The 15,732-nt window shown below is 41.5% G+C and overlaps 1 long non-coding RNA gene across 2 annotated transcripts in view; it reads left to right on the forward strand.

Annotated features, from left to right (window-relative positions):
- Positions 1 to 15,484, forward strand: part of LOC111095950 — a 60,416-nt gene extending 44,932 nt beyond the window's left edge. For both annotated transcript variants that reach the window (XR_005359747.1, XR_005359748.1), the window contains 3 exons: positions 7,660 to 7,777; positions 12,438 to 12,605; positions 15,218 to 15,484. This is a non-coding gene — a long non-coding RNA (uncharacterized LOC111095950). The remainder of the gene's footprint in view (positions 1 to 7,659; positions 7,778 to 12,437; positions 12,606 to 15,217) is intronic.
- Positions 15,485 to 15,732: the final 248 nt, after the last annotated feature.

The following is a 15,732-nucleotide window of genomic DNA, read 5'->3' on the forward strand; positions in this document are numbered from 1 at the left end:
GGCATGCTCACCAACTCTGCTGTCCCTGGGTCTCTGAGAGGCTGCTGAGGTCTCCCTGTTAGGTCTGACACTGCACGTGAGTGTTTACTTGAAAGGACTTTCTCCCCTCTTTTGTGTGGTCTGAAGCAGCAAATCCAAAGTCAATTTTGTTCATGCTCAATCTCAGTTTAGATAAACCAGTTAGCAGGGTATATATGATAAAATTCTCTGCCAAGTTATAAACTAAGTAGTCAAACAAACACAAAATCAAATGAAGATCTAATTAGCTTGGTTCAATCACTCTGTTCCCTTCCAGCTAGTTCAGGATAATCTATAACAAACACCAAAGAAGGAAAACAAGCTACCTGCATTCATGTCTTCTTTTCCTTTTTTTTTTTTTTTTTTTTTTTTGTTTTTTTTGTTTGTTTGTTTTTTTTGGATTTATTTTTTTTTTACTTTTTTATTTTTTTTATTTATTTTTTTTCTTTTCTTTTTTTTCTTTTTTTTTAATTTATTTTTTATTAGTGTTCAATTTACTAACATACAGAATAACCCCCAGTGCCCATCACCCATTCACTCCCACCCCCCGCCCTCCTCCCCTTCTACCACCCCTAGTTCGTTTCCCAGAGTTAGAAGTCTTTACGTTCTGTCTCCCTTTCTGATATTTCCCACACATTTCTTCCCCCTTCCCTTATATTCCCTTTCACTATTATTTATATTCCCCAAATGAATGAGAACATATAATGTTTGTCCTTCTCCGACTGGCTTACTTCACTCAGCATAATACCCTCCAGTTCCATCCACGTTGAAGCAAATGGTGGGTATTTGTCATTTCTAATAGCTGAGTAATATTCCATTGTATACATAAACCACATCTTCTTTATCCATTCATCTTTCGTTGGACACCGAGGCTCCTTCCACAGTTTGGCTATCGTGGCCATTGCTTCTTTTCCTTGCTCCTTAGTGTTTTGCAGGTTTCCTTCTGTCTCTCTCTAGGTTTTCCCCTCTTTTCTGCATTTCTTTTTTTCTTTCTTTTCTCCTTCTTTCATTACTTTCTTTTTCTCTTCCATCCTTCCCTATCTTGCTTCCTTCCTGCTGTTTGTCTTTAGGGCTCAAGTGGAAACTCTAGCCTGGGAGACATGTGAGGCTCCCATAAAAGCCAGTTCTGAAAGGAGGCCATCAGTTTTTCCCTGCTGACACAGACAGCCTGGAGCTGAAAACCGTCTCAACACTTTTCAGCCATGAAACTGGATATGTGCACTCCTGGGATGCAGGAACCACAGTGTGTCTCTGGTCATCTCCAATTGTCCCTGATCCAGGCTGAGGTTAGGGACCACCTGCTTGTGAAACGCCAATAGAAGTGCACCAAGGGGCGAGGAGTTGCCTGGTAGCACGGTGGGCATCAGACATAAATCCTTCTTTCATTTTTCAGTCCTAGCCCCAGTTACACACACACACACACACACACACAAACACAAAAATTCATTCCAACCAGAGAGAAGAAAGTGACAAGTGAGCCAGGCTTTAGCTTTTTAATAATGTGAAAATTGAAGCAATTGAGGAACAGTTATTAATAAGCACAGTTCATGCTATGAAAGCATGGAAATTTTTTTTTCTGTAACATAGCATAACCATGCGGGTGGAAATGTTGATTCATTTAAAATAAACCTCTGGGTAACTTTCAGCAAGTGAAGGAAACTGCACAAGGGAAAGGAGCGTGAGCTTGGAGTCAGACTCTATCCATCACACATGAGTTATGTGACCCTGGGCAGGTCATTTGCCCTATTAGACCTACCCTGCCATCTGTCTCTTCACTGGTAAAATGGGGCCAATAAATAAGCAAACCAATAAGTAGAGCTCCTCTCAAACAGTTTTCTTGGAGTACATGAAATGAACAGTGTTAAATCTCAGCTTAATGAAAGTGTGCAGAAAACTAACAATTCTTAGAATTCTTATCCACATTTCCTCATTTGCTTTGTGATCAGAAGTGAATCGCTTCACTTCTCCAGACCTCTATTTCTTCTCTTCAAAACCAAATCACATTCCTGGGGATGCAACATGGTACAGTGACTCTGGTTTTAATCAAGTTAATCATGCACTTACACTGTTACTTGCCAATCCCACTACTGGGTATTTTCTCTAGAAAAATTAAAACTTAGGTTCATGCAAATAGTCATATACAAATGTGTTTAGTTGGTCTCTTCATAATCACCAAAAAGTGGAAACAACTTAAATGTGTTTCAGTGGGTGCATGGATAGACAAACCATGGCTTATCCATACCATACAACACTGCTCAGCAATAAAAGGAATGATTTTGTGATACGTGCAACAACTGGGATGAGTTTTTTTTTTTAATTTTATTTTATTTTATTTATTCCTGAGAGACACAGAGAGAGAGAGGCAGAGACACAGACAGAGGGAGAAGCCGGCTCCCTGCGAGGAGCCTGATGCAGGACTTGATCCCAGGACCCTGGGACCACGACCTGAGCCAAAGGCCACCCAGGTGTCTCTGGGATGAATTTCAAAGGTATTATGCTAAGTGAAAGAAATCCATCTCCAAGGCTGTGTACTGTATGAGTCCATCTATCTGCTATTCTCCATTTAGAGAGACACAGAACTATATATAGTCTAAGAGAATGCATCAGAGGCGGCTCAGGGTGAAGGGTGCAGGAAACATGTTATTGTAAATAGGTGGCAGGAGGGAGTTTGGGGGTAACAAGAACTATTCTGTATTCTGATTTTGGTGGCAGTTACATAAATCTCTGTGTGTGTTGAAATTCCTAGAACTGTATGCCCAAAAAAGAGTGCATTTTACTCTGTCATTTAGAAAATAAATAATAAATTGAGTGGGAAGAATAAAAATAAATTACTCTTATTTATCCATAACTTTTTGGTTCACAAAGTACTTTCATTTGATTCTCACAGCTCAGAAATCATAACTGACAGACACAAAATGACTTGCCTGGCAAATACTGATGTAATGCTTGAATCCCATCCTTCCAATTTCAAATTCTAGGTCCTTTTCAGCACACCTCACTAGGTGATACTTGAAGTCCTTTCATTTTCTGAGAGGCTGTGTGTTTGCCGGAGGAAGCTGTTATATACTGTCTATTGTTTGCCTTGTTTTGTTTTGTTTTTTCCAAGTTCCTATGTCAACCTGCTCATGCTCCTGGGAATGTTTATATTTTTGTAGGGAAAAAATGAAACGGGCCAGTGCATAATTCAGACAAATGACACATGAGGGGAAGGCACTTTTTTGACTGTCTTTTTGAATGAATGATTAGAAAAATAAGTTGTGGTAATCTTTAACAACTTCATGCATGTATTCATTCATTCAACACATCTTTACTCAGCCACTTCAATGGGTGTGCTGTGACTTGGCACCAGCCATTTCTTTTGCTGTAGAAACTCTCCCTACATCCCTTTCTGGCTAACTCTCATGCATCCTTTGGATGTTGGCTGGAACTTCACTTTCCTGGTGGTTTCCCTGACCTTTACCAACAAGCTTGCTTTGGTGTTTTCCTGGGACTGGAGCATCCTGCACATTGCTCTACATCAGCACTAAGGATTTCAGTACAACATGGTGGCCGTCTCTCTGCCTAGACTGTGAGCGTTAAAAAGGGAGGGACCAGATAAGAATCACTTAGCACAGGGCTCTGCACAAGTAAGAGGCCCTCATTCATCTGTTGGCCAGTTTTTTACATGGCCCTGCTTTGTGTCAAGCAGCATTCTCTTGTGGGGAGATTGCCCATGTCTACATGGATCTTACCATCAAAAGAGACCACAAAGAAACAAATTATATGCACCACCACTCTTATATATCGCTGAAGAAAATAAAAGTGGGCAAAAGGACACAGTATAATGGGGTCCTGAGGAAGAAACATTCGAGCACAGATGGGAATGAAGCACAATTCCTCATTCAGTGTTTACTCAACAGAAATTTCCTGAGAAGATAATACTTCACTAATTTTTCACCATCTTTTAGACCCTGGGTCCTTTCTTGACCCCCATGGCTCAGTAGGCATGGGCCCATCTGCTAATATTGGCACTTTGGGCCCTGTTCCCTCTGGTGACTGGAGCCATTGGGATTCCATCGGCCTGGTGTGGGAATATATCTCCCACTTCACTGCCTCTGACAACCTGAGCAAACTTCTCCTGGGCAGGGGTGCTGAGAGTAATTTTGTTTTGGAATCTGGGTTGGTGTTTAGATTTTAAACTAGTAACCTGCCAGTCTCCGGCCATTTAAGAACTTGGCTTCCTTTGACTCATAAAGTGTCCTTTATGCCTCAGAGGTGACATAAAATATCATTCCATCTTTGCCCTGAAATACTCCCGACTGGTGCATGAAATGGGCCTTTATGGTACATCAAAGGCCCATAACCATATCCTTTCCTGGACCTTTGATATTTTAACATTTGGCCAATGAAAGTATTATCTCTTCAATCCACAGAGCACTTATTTATTTTGTTGGTTATATCTTTGTTGTTACTTCAATGATGAGAGTGCTAGGCAAGGAGAAGGAGCCCAGCCTCTTGGCAGCTCCAGAGTTGGACTTTTTCTAACTTTTATCTCCAAAAGCGTAAGAACTCAGTATTTGAACTTTTTTGGTCTAGGCCTCCTACGGGAAATGTCAGACAGCATCCCCTTTAACCAGTGCCTCTAATTTATGCTTCTCATAAGCCCACCAAGTTCCTTTGGTAGCCTTCCATGGGCTATCTGGATCTTGAGGAATTGGTGTTTAGTTTAAAACGGAAGCCAAAGCTTCATTATTATTGGAAATGTGCTGCTCACATTCAGTGAAGAAAATTTGGAAATCTAATATACGTCTCCTTTTAAGTTAGAAACCCAAGAACCATCTGAAATCCCTTACCCACTTTTTTATATACTGAAGAAGCACTTATTGAGGTTCTATGCCCCATCAGACACTGGGCAGGACCTCAATGATATCCAGCATAAGACAGTCTGCCCTAAAATCCTTCAGTTAAGTTCCTTTCTCTCTTAAACTCCCCTTAATTTTTTACCAAGTCCTGCAGATTCTGTCTTCCCAAATAATTCTCACATTCACCTCCCTCTCACTGCCCTCTCTACCTCTGCCTTAGATCAGGATCTAATCATTTTCCAACTGAATTATGGCCACCTCTTATGGCTATCTGTTAACTGGACTCCTGACCACGAGCATTACCCCTGTGGCCCACCCGGGATCCAGCCACTGGCATGAATCTAAAACTCAAATCCAATTTTATCAGTGCTCTGCTCCAAACCTCTCAAGCTCAAATGCCTTCAAGGTCCAGGCAGGAAATAAAAATAAGTAAAGTAGCAGAGTAAGGTCAGGGCCAGGAAGAAAGTAAAAAGTAGAATTGGAGAGTGCATGCCCCACCTAAATTAAGGCCCTATGTGAATCAAGTGAACATGTCTTTGGGCTGAACCCCAGGCCCACCAGCCTGAGAGCTCTGGCTCGCACTGAATTCCTACTCCTCTCTTCAGCGTCTCTCACTGGTGCCGCCTTATGAATTGGCCCAACCAAACTTTCTAGTCTTGTTTCTCACTCTGACCATCCCCCACTCACTTCCCCTTCTAATCTGTGCTTTAGCTATATTAAATGTCTTGCTTTAGCTTTCCAAAAACCATCACACCTTTGCATCTGCTCATGCTGTTAAATTTCCTGAAAATTACCCCAATTTCTCATGTAGGGAGTTCTGTTTCATCATTCAAAATTTACTCTCCAGTATCCCCTCCCCTGACTCTAGAAAGGATTGATCCTTCCTTCCCTGTCTTACTTCTTTGCCTTGTCAATCGGTGGGTGGAGAAGACCAGCATGCTAGCGGGGAGCTGTGGTTAGTGCTTGCTGGCTGACACTGGGCAATATTTGTGGTCCTGGGATCTTGCACTGAGCAAATACTTCAGTAGAAGCGAGACAAACTGAATGATCAGTTTCAGTGCTAAGTAATTACACTTATTTCTTATTTAATTTTTATAAGAGGCAGCCTGAGAGGCATGTGTTACTACACCCATTCTGTAAATGAGGAAACCAAGACTAAGCAGAGCCTAATGTTACATAGTAAGTGAGCAGTAGAAGCTGGCTCTGGCCCTAGGTCTTTTAATTCAGAGGCTGGCCTACTTCCAACAATGCGGTCCACTTAGTTCTCAAACTGAATGCAAATATACCAATGGAAAGTCCTAGAAGTATCTGTTGTGTCTGAGAAAAGGTCAAATTTTGGTAAGACCATTGATGGAAGAAGATGAAATAGATGAAGAAGAAAATGCACATAAAGAGCTAGAGAAACTGGACTTATTGCTCTTCTTCAGCACTATGTCCCAGACTGTCACAGTACAAAGAGGCTTCACTATTATGTAGGCATCCTGGCTTCTGGGCCTAGTCCTGCTGCTCACTTACTAGGCAACCTTGAGCAAGTCACTGTCCTTCTCTGACACTGCAGTTCTTCACCATGAAGTGTGGGGGCTGGACTCCCTAGTAACTGAGGTCTCTTCTTGCTGTGTCTAATGTCATGTCACCAAAACCTGGAGAAGTAGCAGGAGTGAAATTCTTACCAGGTCTACCATTTCTGACTGAGGCTCCACCCACTGCCTCACCACCCACAGTCTTTCCTTCTCTACCTTTCCCTCTGGAGAATCTAGAAACTGGGAAGCCAGGCACAGGTATAGCAGCAGTGAACAAAGATGGCTCAAGTTTTTTGCATCCACGTCCAGCTTTCTAGAATGAATGGTACAGTCCAATGTGTTGCCTCCCACAATGGGAGGCTTTTTTGTTTTGTTTTAAGGACTTGCATTTCCCATCATCTTTCTTTATATTTTAGAATGCTGGACTAAAGAATTCATTAATATTCAATGAAGGATAACATTTTTTTTTAGGATCATGTTAATTGTTTAATGTATTTGACTTCTGTCCCTTCCTCCTTGGAAAAAAAAAAAGAGAGAGAGGAAGAAATACTTTGAAAGAAAAATTTACTGACCATTTATTCAGGAATAATCTACTGGTCTTGTGATGATTTCTGGATTTTATTATGTCCTCTCTCCTCAAACCCATACCCCACATTGGGGGCCACAGGCTAGAGGTGGGGAGATTCATGAGGGACTTGATGCAGTCAGTCAGGCCTTCATCAGCCTTGGCCTGGACTACAACAGTTCGTAAGAAATCTAGAGAAGGCGATAAAAGTGAAAGATAATTCAGAAGCAGAATCTATAGGACTCAGCTAACGATTGGATATAGAAGTGAGACCAAGGAAAAACAGTCTAGGATAACTCTCTATTCTGGTTTGGGTGATGGGGTAGACAGATGGTGGCACCATTTCTGTGGAAAAGAGAGAAAGAAGGGTACACTTGGGGAGCAGAGGTGGTTGAGTTCAGTTTTGGACATGCTGAATTTGAGGTAAAGCATCCAAATGTAGCCGTTGGAAATATGAAGGAAAAACAGTTGGATATACTAAGTTTAACCCAATTTTGATAGACTGTATTACTGCCAGAATCTGCTGTTCCTTCCTGTAAGGCCCTACTTTATTGGACCTGTCCTTGAGGAGAACCATAATTCCCATCCCATTGACATTGGACGTGTCCATATGACTTGCTTTGGCTCACAAAATGTGAAAGAAATGGTATGTGTTCTTTCCAAGCAAAAATTCTAATGAGCAAACAACAGTTCTGCTTTGTTTCTTTCCTCTCAGCCATGACACTGACATGTCCCAGGGAGGGGTTGCTCCTTCCACTTTGATCTGGGGAAAAGGAAGACCTGGAGCAGAGCCACCACCAATCCAAGAGAGCAAGAAGTAAATCTTTGTTGTTGTGAGTGATTAACATCTGAGGATTTGTTGTGATAGTAGCCAGGCTTAGCCTACATTGAGTCACCCATCCACCCTCTCATTTATGGGAGACACTGAGACCCAGGCAGGGATATAAATTGGAAAAAGGAGAGGAAAAAAGTAATCTCCAGGTTTTCAAATCATAATAAGGTTTTTCTCCTCTCCATGCAGAAGTTCTCATGTCAATGGTATTTGTGTTCCTTGAATTTAATATGTTAGAATTGAATACCTTGGTAGCAGGGCCCAGTTTCCTTTTTCTTTCCCTTTTTTTTATAAGTAAAACATTATTTTCTTTTCCTCTGCAGAGATTTCATCTACATCCTGTTTTTTTCTCTCAGTTTAAAGTTCCTGTCTAGCATCAAGCCCATTAACATGAGATTTCTTTCCCACCACTCTCCCTCTCGGCTCCATAATACTGACTTTATGCACAAAAATTTTATTTGGGGTTAAAGCCAGGTGTGGGAAATTTTAAGACAAAAAGCCATTTAAAAATCTGTGTAGAGTGGAGGAAAGAGCATGTGACCAGGAGCTAAAAGATGGGAGTTTTATTCCCACCTGAGCTGCAAAATGTCTGTGTGACCTTGAATAGGTCACTTCACCTCTCTGGCCTTCCATTCCCTTATCTGTCATAGATGAATAATACATGCCTATTTCTAAGGTTTATCTGAAGATAAACTAAGCACCTATTTATAGATGTCTTTGAAAGACTGAATGTTGAAAGAGTAAATGTGTGGAGGTAGGGGACTTGGAAGATCAAGTATTGCCAAGCGACCTTGGACAAGCAGTCTCTTGGCACAGATTAAAATCCCAGTTGCCTGTGAAAGCATTTGTACCATGCCAGGCCAGTAGGCAGAAGCTTGGATGGAGGAAAAAGATTTTGGAAAGTGTTTCCAGTGTTTGAATTTCCCCAAGAGTAGGATTTCTGGCCCAAGTTTCAAGAGAGGGGAGCAGGGTTTTGGGGTCTGATCCACTGTGATGCTGGTCTGGTGGTGGTGGTCTACTGCGTTTAGAACAATACATTACACATCTCATCAGACCTTCACAATAATGCCATCACAGCCCCCTGTTGTTAACCCTCTTTCTATGAGAAACTGGATCTCAGAGAGGTTAAAATGTATAAAGTAAAATCCCATGATAATTTTTGAGGAGAGGAGTAGCTTCACCAAAGGCTGGAGGGTGGGTAGAGAAGGCCAAGTGAGGGCAGAGAGGCCAGGAGGAGAGAAGCCATTGAACGTGTCCAGAGGAAAACAATTAGAAGCTAGACCACACAGACAACCTGGGGATGGACTTGAAATACTGTCAAGACAGGACATTCACCCAAGGTCATGTGGCAAATTAGTGAAAAAACAGATCTGGATCTCAGGTCTTGGGCTCCTAGCCAGAGCCCTTTCTCTTCTTTCATCTTCTTGTCTAATACAAAGTGTTCTTCATGAGGTTGATGGAAATGTACATGGAACAAAACTTTGAATCATGAAGAAAAAAATTTAAAAGAAGCACATTGTTAAAGGGACCCAGAAAATAACCATGCCCAATGGCTCCACACCATCAAGCAACTCTATTAGGGCAGGGCTTGCACCCTGCCTTTCCCACCCACCTTGTCCTGGCCAAAAGAAACACTGAGGATGGACTCAAAGAGTTAGAGCAATTTAGTGGGAAAGGAATATGTGTACATGTACACATGCCTATACATAGTTTTAATAATCTTTGCAAAAAAAAAAAAACACAAAAGCTTTTTACACACTTAAGATTCATTGAGAACAGGAACTGGCAAATGTTTTCTGAAAAAGGCTAAACAGTAAAAGCACCAGGCTCTGCTGAAACTATTCAGCTCTGCCACGGTAAGGCAAGAGTTGCCCCAGGCAATATTTCAATGGAGTGTCTGTGTTTCAGCAAAACTGTATTTAGAAAACCAAGAGGTGGGCTGGTGTTGGCCCTAGGAGCATAGTGAGCAGGCTCCTGCTTTAGAATAAAGTTGTCCACTGATGCACTATCTGAATGGGTGGGACATTGGTGCCAATGCTAGGGAAATGATCAGCATTCAATAACCACGCTGACAAAGTGGTTCAACATTTTAACAGCTCTAATATGGCCATCCTATGGAGTGTGGTAGAGCCATTTAAACAAAGCACTGCTTACAGAGCCTGCAGTGCTATATTGAGCATGTATTACCTGCCAGGCACTGTTCTAAGCAATTTACATGAAATAACTCCATTAATTCTCCCTACTGTGCCTATGAGGTGGGTGCTGTTACATATCCTCATCTTTCAAAATGCTTTTACTGTGCTTGCGTACTTCCTGTAATATACACGTGGGTAGAGGGGAAAGGAGAGCCTTGCAGGTCTCAGGGCGCTCACAGTAAAGGTATCTAACTCCAGACCTTTGCCACTTGGGTGGCTGATTCCTGGACTCCTGTCCTCTTAGGGAAGATGCCTTAGGGAGAATGTGGTTATCAAATTCCAGCAATTTCCAAAAGTTAAAGGATTCAATGGTTTCCAAAGCTGCATTTAATTTTTACTTAGTTTCTATCCTAATAGGAACACTGTGAAGCCTGACTGGTTCCCTAAGGGCACAGGCTTCCTGAGAAAGACAGTGTGGCACATGAGTGTTTATTCTTAACCCAGCTCTACTTTTCATCATAAATAGCCTCTCTGCATGGCCCAGAGGGAGTGTAGTCAGGAAGACTGTGTTCTATTAGGCCCTGGCACTATCTTGTTGGATGACTATGAGCCTCTCACTCAACCTGTCTGGGTGTTGGTTTCCTTGTATATTAAGTGGGAGCATAAAGAAAACTGATATTCAAGCTATTTCTCAGCTCTAAAATTTTGTCTGTGTTCAAAAACTGGGGAGGAGCAGAACTGAAATTTGAGAAAATGGGATTTCAGTCTAAGCTCTGCTACTACTTCTATAACCCTAAATAAGTCCTAGGCCTCACTTTTCCCAAAGAAAAAAGGGTAATTATTGCTAACTGTTAAATAAACCTACTGCATATGAGGCACTTATAAAACCCGTTTATATGAGTTTATGCATTCAAGTCCCTATGGCCCCTAGAAGGTAGTCCTCTTATTATCAAGCCTATTTACAAGTACAGAGAGGCCTCAGAAATAGAAACTCAACTCTATGGTCAAATAATCTTCAACAAAGCAAGAAAGAATATCCAATGGGGAAAAAAACAGTCTCTTCAACAAATGGTATTAAAAAAAATTGGACAGCCACATGTAGAAGAATGGAACTGGGCCACTTTCTTACACCATATACAAAGATAAAATGGATGAAAACCTAAATGTGAGACAGGAATCCATCAAAATCCTAGAGAACACAGGTAACAATCTCTTCCACCTCAGCCGCAACCACTCCTTGCTAGAAATGTCTCCAAAGGCAAGAGAAATGAAGGCAAAATTTAGCTATTGAGTTTTAGTAAGATAAAAATCTTCTGCACAGCAAAGGAAACATTCAGCAAAACCAAAGACAACTGCAGAATGGGAGAAGATATTTGCAAATGTCTTATCAGATAAAGGGCTAGTAACCAAGACCTATAAAGAACTTATCAAACTCAACACCCCAAAAACAAATAATCCAGTCAAGAAATGGGCAGAAGATATAAACAGACATTCCTCCAAAGAAGACCTACAAATGACCAACAGACACATGAAAAAATGCTCACCATCACTGAGCATCAGAGAAATACAAATCAAAACCACAATGAGATACCACCTCACACTGGCCAAAATGGCTAAAGTTAATAAGACCGGAAACAACAAATATTGGTACAGATGCAGAGAAAGGGGAACCCTCATACATTGTTGGTGGGAATGCACGCTGGTACAGCTGCTCTGGAAAGTAGTGTGGAGGTTCCTAAAGAAGTTAAAAATTGACCTACCCTAGGACCTAGCAGTTGCACTACTAGGTATTTAGTCCAAAGATATAAATGTGATCCAAAGGGACAGCTGCATCCCAATGCTTATAGCAGGAATGTCCCCAATAGCCAAACTATGAAAAGAGCCTAAATGACAGATGAATGGATAAAGAAGATGGTGTGTGTGTTTGTATAATGGACTATACCTCATGGCCTGTGCTCTGCAGATGCCTCAGCCCAGCCCTCAGCCCCAGCTGATGTAAAATAGTGTACCAATTGTTTCTCTATGAAATGCTGTCCTTCCTATTAATGCTGCCTTCACCAAGAACTAGAAAGCTCTTCCTACCCCTGCCAGGGTTTGGAATCCTATAATTTCTTAAGGGCAAGTCCTGATTTTATTACTGCTGCTGCTGCTACTGCTACTACTACTACTGTCATTTTAAATATGGAGGAATTGAGGCTCCATGATGCAGAGCATCCTGCTCAGGATGTAGGACTCTAAAGTCCAGGTTCCCTTCTACTTGCTCCATTATGGATCCCTGCCCTGAATCACCTCTCCTTACCCTATTAAATGTCATGTCTGTAACAATCCTAGCATCCTGGCTGTGAGTTCATTTTTCACTCTGAAATTCCCAGAGCAGGTAATTTTATTTCCATTTTACCCTGAGGGAAAGACTTTGTGGAGCATGTGGCATGCACTTCAAAGAGAGTGGCAGGATAAAAATACACTGACGCACCTGCCTCTCTCCCTCCATTGCCCTGCCCAACCATTTCTCATCTTATCTTACAGCTCAAACCAAATAGGTGTCTATATGACAGAAGGAACCCTTGCTGGTGGTTTTGAGTTAAGTTCAGCCAAGAGTGACAGTTGCCCCAGACTCTAAGGCCATCATCTGGGAGCTCTCAGAGTGCCCACAAGTGAAGTTTGATTTGCAAGACTGCTATGTAAAACTAGCAGGTGGGTTGAATTTTGTCCCTGCCCCAATGACTTCCAAGAGCTATCCTCCTCCATTTCCCCCCCCCCCAAAAAAAAGGCAGAGACAAAATACCTGACTCAGCCTTATACAAAGGATTTTCTCTTCAAACAAGTATTTCAGGGTTTCCTTTGCCAAATCTGGGTCTCCAAGTTCCTTCTGTATCATCCCTGCCAACAATTTTGCACCTGAATTTTCTGATGCCCCCTCCTGAAGTGGCTCACTGCAGTGTCTCATGGATAACCACTCATTAGGGCAGAAGCCTTGATGCCTTGCCAGTAGAAAGTGCCAGAAGCACCCAGATTTTCCAAACACCTGGCCAAATTCAACAATCATTTTATTTGCTAATTTTAAAATTGATTTTACACATACATACACACACACACACACACACACACACACACTCTTATATGTTTCAAAGCCCTCCTCTTTAAAAGAAGGGCTTAGCACCATTTGTTTCAACGTGGATGGAACTGGAGGGTATTATGCTGAGTGAAATAAGTCAATCGCAGAAGGACAAACATTATATGGTCTCATTCATTTGGGGAATATATATAATAGTGAAAGGGAATAGAAGGGAAGAGAGAAGAAATGGGTAGGAAATATCAGAAAGGGAGACAGAATATGAGAGACTCCTAACTCTGAGAAACGAACTAGGGGTGGTGGAAGGGGAGGTGGGCGGGGGTTGGGGGTGACTGGGTGGCGGGCACTGAGGGGGGCACTTGACGGGATGAGCACTGGGTGTTATTCTATATGTTGGCAAATTGAACACCAATAAAAAATAAATTTATAAAAAAATAAATAATGCAGAGCATTTTCTCATATGCATGTTGGCCATGTCTATGAAAGGAGGGCATAGAAGTACAAGCAGAAAATCCTATCTCAGGAGTAGGGGTTAAAAGTATGGAACAGCCGACTTGGGAACCAATCCCATTTCTGTCACTTAGTAGCTATGTGACCCTGGCCAACTAACTAAACTGCTCTGGGACTCAGATTTTGATTATAACAGTACCAACCTCATGACCTGCTCTGAAGAGGAACTAAAATCACCCCTGCAAAACACAGCACAGACTTAACATATCTTAACATTTATCACATGCTTATTATAACTATTAATATGATAATTAATGATACAATATGGCATATGATATGTAACATGGGATATATGATATCCCTATGATCATCATTTTAAGCCCAGAGCATTTTAAACTCTTGAGGGTAAGAACCTCAAATGTCTTTTTGCTTCCTATCTCCATTGCCTGGAACAATGTCTGGCTCAATACTCAACAAATATTTGTTAATGAGAAAACAATAAATGTTGGAAAGAATCTTGAAAGATGATCTTCTCTGAATCAGGTTCTTAGAGCTCTACCAAAATATTAGCCATTTTAGTTCATTTGTATAGGTTTAACAGTTTTTTGACTTACAAGTTTTCCAAGTGAAATGCATTCATTTCTTTCTATTTTTATTTATATTCCCTGTATTTACAAATTGCTCCTAATTTCATCACCTATAGACTTCTAATATTTCCTATGCTCCTTCTTTCTAATCAGAGACATTTTTTTTATTGGAGTTCAATTTGCCAACATATAGAATAACACCCAGTGCTCATCCCATCAAGTGCCCCCCTCAGTGCCCATCACCCAGTCACTGCCACCCCCCACCCACCTCCCTTTCCACCACCCCTTGTTCGTTTCCCAAAGTTAGGAGTCTCTCATGTTCTGTAATCAGAGACATTTTTGATGCATAATACAAATATACTCATTTCCCAAAGGTTAAGCCACAAAGATAAGCCTTTTCTTCAATTTTGGTTGGAAGGTAATCAGCTTGGTGGGGTCATATTGCTGGACATGAGATCATCTGTTCTGTGTAGCTTTCCATTACTTTTCAACCTATAAATAGTGTGTTGAGTTTCCTCCCTATTTTTAATGTATCAGCCTGAGAAGCAAAAATCTTTCAAAACATAATATCCATTCTGAGATTATAATAGATGAGGTCTTTATTGATGAAAAGTTGAGGAACCCCTAGGACACCTGGGTGGCTAAGCATCCAACTCTTGACCTTAGTTCAGGTCATAATCTTGGGGTCCTGGGATCGAGCCCCACATCAGGCTCTGCACTCAGCAAGAACTCTGAGGATTTCTGTCTCTCCCTCTGCCTGTTTACAGACATATATGCGCTCTCTCTCTCTCTTTCTCTAAAATCTTTAAAAAATTGGGGAACCTCTAAATAGGTCTAGTGCCCTTATCTAACCAGCTGGTTGGAGCAGGTAATTAATGTTCAAAAATACTTATTTACCTTAATTTAGTTAATCTTCAAGTGTCTATAGAGCTAGTTAGGTACATCAAGTGGATACCGTGAAATGATAAAATATATATAATTGGTCTTTACCCCCAGTTCCTGGCACAGACCTTAGAAATTCCTTAGAACTTCCTGTGTAATAGGAGTGTTTTCTGATATTGAGAATGATCCCCTTTACACCATGTCTGAGCTTGTGCAGACAAGGGGATTCAAATTGGATTGTCATGTTTCAAAGGAGAGGCTGGCTGCACACCTGTTAGAGGATTAAAGCTTTAGCCTTACTCCCTACCCTCTAGAGAGAAGAATGGGGCTAGAGATTGAGTGATCAATGATTGGAACAACCATGCCTACATAATGAAGCCTTGATGGAAACTCTAGACCGATGGAAGTCTGGGGAGCTTCTGGATTGATGAATACTTCAATGTGCTTGGAGGGTGGTACAGACAGAAAAGGCACAGAAACCCTACACCATGCCCACCCCTGACCTTGCTCTCTGTATCCCTTCCATTTGACTGTTTCTCAGTTGTATCCTTTATATTAAAATTGCGATATTAAGTATAGTACTTTTCTGAGTTCTGTGAGTTTTTTCTAGTGAATTATTGGACCTGATGGGGGAGGGGAGTGGTGGGGAACACCCCGAATTTGTAGCCAAGTTGGACAGAAGCGTAGGTAGCCTGGGGACCTGGGACTTGCTACTTCAGACGAAGGGAGGTCAGTCTTATGCAGCTGAGCTCTTAAGCCTGTGGAGTCTGACACTAACTCTGGGTGGTTAGTGTGAGAATAGGGTTGAGTATAGGACACTCAGTTGGTG

The sequence above is a fragment of the Canis lupus genome, chromosome 5 (assembly GCF_011100685.1).
Source record: "Canis lupus familiaris isolate Mischka breed German Shepherd chromosome 5, alternate assembly UU_Cfam_GSD_1.0, whole genome shotgun sequence".
Classification (NCBI taxonomy): domain Eukaryota; kingdom Metazoa; phylum Chordata; class Mammalia; order Carnivora; family Canidae; genus Canis; species Canis lupus.